We start from the raw sequence: 3,894 nt of genomic DNA on the forward strand, positions 1-3,894 counted from the left end.
CTGCCAATCTATCCAGCATTTGATCGAATGAAGGGAAGTGGGAAGTGGTCTTTCCTGGTGGCTAGATTCAATTTTCTATAATCCATACAGATTCTCCAGCCCGTGACTGTTCTTGTTGAGATAAGTTCATTGTTGTCGTTCTTTACCACCGTCATGCCACCCTTTTTAGGCACACATTGAACTGGGCTAACCCAGCTACTGTCAGAGATTGGGAAGATGATTCCCGCATCCAACCACTTTATCACTTCCTTCTTCACCACTTTCTTCATATTCGGGTTCAGCCTTCTCTGATGTTCCCTGGAAGGTTTGTGCCCCTCATCCAGCAGAATCTTGTGCATACAGTAGGTGGGGCTGATCCCCTTGATGTCTGCCATGGTCCACCCAATGGCAGTTTTGCACTCCCTTAGTACCTGTAGAAGCTGTTGAACCTGCACATCTAACAAACCAGATGAGATAATAACAGGTAATGTGGAGTCAGGACCCAGAAATTCATACCTGAGGTGGGTTGGCAATGGCTTTAATTCCAGCTTAGGTGGTTCCTCGATGGATGGCTTAGCTGGAGGGGTCTCTCTCTTTTCTAAGTGTAAGGGCTCAAACTCCAGATTTCTCTCCCAGAACCCTTTACTTTCCAGTGCCAACACCCATTCCGCCAAATCCTCACCATTCGCTTCGTCCGAATTTGTCAAGCATGCAGTAAGGGGGTCCTCAACCGTCAACGCCGCATCATCAGACTCTACAATTACATCCACTGCATCAATAAGAGAACAATTTGCGAACTCACTTGGTCGCCTCATCGATTTCTGCACATTGAATATAATTTCTTCATCATTGAGCCTCATCTTAAGCTCCCCAGTCTCGCAATCAATCAAAGCTCTCCCCGTGGCCAAGAAAGGTCGTCCTAAAATTATAGGAATTTCTTCATCCACTTTGCAATCCAAGATAACAAAATCTGCAGGGAACACGAATTTCCCCACCTGAATAAGCACATCATCAAGGATCCCAAATGGACGCTTAACAGTCTTGTCGGCCAGCTGCAACAACATAGAGGTAGGTCTAGCTCTCCCAATGCCTAGCCTCTTATAAATAACCAGGGGCATGAGATTAATGCTGGCCCCTAAATCACAAAGTGCCTTAGCAAAGGCATAGTTCCCAATAGTGCATGGGATTGTAAAACTACCTGGATCAGATAGCTTTACAGCAACAGGTCTGGATACCACTGCACTCCATGTCCGAGTAAATGTCACAGTCGACAAGTCTTGAAAGTCAAACTTCCGAGACATCAAGTCCTTCATCATTTTAGCGTATTCCGGCATCTCCTTTAGAGCTTCAATCGGTGGAATATTTATCTGGATTTGTTCGAGCATCTCTAGGAACTTTTTATACTGCTCCTCCTTTTGATGTTTTGCCAACCTTTGCGGAAATGGTGCAGGAGGTCTTTTCTTCCCAATCACTTGGGATTTCTCCTTCTCAGCTACTGTTCAACTATTGGCTCAGCTACTGTCTCAATTACTGGCTCAGCTACTGTCTCAGTCTCTTGCTGCATATTCTTTTCTTCAGGAGCGGGCTGGACTGTTACCTCTGTCAATCCCGTAGACTCATCCAGCTCAATGGGCACTGGAATGAGTGTCTCAGCCTGTATGTTCTCTCGAGCTCTCTCTTGCTCAACATCTAGATCCCTACCGTTCCGAAGACTCACCGCCATCAGCTGCTTTGGGCCCTGATCTTTTGGATTGATTTGAGTATCTGCAGGTAATGTCCCTTAAGGACGATTGTTAAGTGACATTGAAATCTGGCCCACTTGCACCTCAATATTTTTGATAGCTGCATCATGTGCATCCACCCTTTCATTTATCTTAGCATTGGACCCAATAACCTGCTGCATCATTGCTTCAAGTCTTGCAAACCCGTCTTCCTGTCTTCCAACCTGCTGTTGCTGAGGTGGGTGATACCCTTGCTGCTGATTGTTGTACCCCTGTGGTCTAGGATACGGTGCCATGTTGTTGGGGGGTCTCATGCCTCCCATGTTTCCGGCGTTATACTGTGGCTGCGGTGGCCTATACTGCTGCTGAGTCTGCTGACCCCAGTTCTGATTACCTTGCCTCTGACCCCCATAGTTAGCCACATAGTTCATATCTTCATGCTGTTGATGATGACGATCAAGCTCTGTATTCCAAGGATTACCAATTGGCTGGCTAATGCAATATGTGCGCAAGCCCCCATTGGTAGTGTCTACTATATGAACCTGTTGCTTCTGCCCTGATTCCTCCACCTTTTTGGTGAGGATGCTCATTTGTGTCAAGAGAGTCGCCATATTTTCAGCCATTGTATTAGAAAGATCAAGAGGCACTAAGTGCACCACTGGAGTGATAGGTGCATTCCTAGATGTCCAACCCGAATTCTGCGCCATCTTGTCGAGCAAATTCTGACCTTCTCTCTAAGTCTTGCTCAAGAATGCCCCACCAGTCGAGGCATCAACGATATTCTTCAAGCTGTCTGACAGTCCCATGTAAAACCGTTGTCCCAACATCTGTTCTGGAACACCATGGTGGGGACACATAACCAACATTCCTTTAAACCTGCCCCATGTCTCGTATAGTGTCTCCATTGGTTTCTGTTTGAAGCTCACAATCTCATCAATTTGTTGAGCGGTCTTGTTGGGCGGATGGAACTTGTTGTGAAATTGCTCGACCAACTCATCCCAAGTTGCTATAGAGTTTATGGGAAGCGAGTTTAGCCAAACCTGAGCAGCTCCTGTCACCGAGAATGGGAACAATAATAGCCTGATTGCTTCTGGAGTCACGTTCGGTTGCCTTTGGGTTTTGCATATAGACAGGAAGTTCTTTAAGTGCTGCTGAGGATCTTCTGTTTGTGTCCCAGAAAAGAGTCCCTTGTTCTGCAACAAGTGTAGCATGTTATTTGTGATCTGGAACGATTCAGCTTGTATTGCGGGCACAATAATGGCAGTGGCCAAATTGTCAGTTGTGGGTTGTGACCAGTCATATAGTGCACCCACAGGCACAGGAGGTGCCAATTGCTCATTCCTGACGTTTCCGTTGGGGTCGTTTATGTCGCCCATGTCAATTTCGAGTTGGTGTGTTTGTTGGGATTGTTGAAGTCTTTTGTTTGCACGATTCAATGCCCGGAATGTCTTCTCGGGGTCTGAGAGTCCTTCAAGTAGTTCTCCAGTCCTCGTAGAATTTCTAGGCATGCACCTGTGTACCCAGATCAACAACCGTCAAATTTTCAATGAAAAAGTTGGTAGAGAGAAAACTGACTACAATAAGAATCTTTGTATTTCTGTCAATGGCAATTGATAATTCCGTTAACTCCCCGGCAACGGCGCCAAAATTTGATCACGCCCAACTATGCCTTATAAAAAGGACTCTGCGGACGTTGCAAATATAACCCGAGTATTACGCCCAGGGTCGAATCCACAGAGAGTTAACCTATCAACCACTACCTTCAGACCCACTAATTCTTCAGAACCAGCTTCCCAAATATTCAAATTCTCAGTTGAGTGTTCTTTAACAACTAGCTTGCAAGTAACTAAATGGCTGTAACTAAAATTAATAAGGTTGTAAACAATTATGAGGAAAAGCTAAGGCAATGATTTCCCCTATTGATGGAATCCCTTCTGTTTATGCTCATACAAATTTACCCACACATCTCTATCAATCATGAACGCTAATCTTACTGCAAATTTCTCCCGAGTAATCACAGTAATCTACTATTGCACTCTCCCGAGATACACTAGCTTACTTTATTTAACACAATTCACTTTAGATTACACCCAAGTCTTCGTTATCCTAATCCCGCCTGTAAACCCACAATTATAGATTCCTCTAATAATCTAGGATTGGTGTTGTTCAACAATACCCTAAATATGCACTCTTT

The sequence above is a fragment of the Nicotiana attenuata genome, unplaced genomic scaffold, assembly GCF_001879085.1.
Source record: "Nicotiana attenuata strain UT unplaced genomic scaffold, NIATTr2, whole genome shotgun sequence".
NCBI lineage: Eukaryota > Viridiplantae > Streptophyta > Magnoliopsida > Solanales > Solanaceae > Nicotiana > Nicotiana attenuata.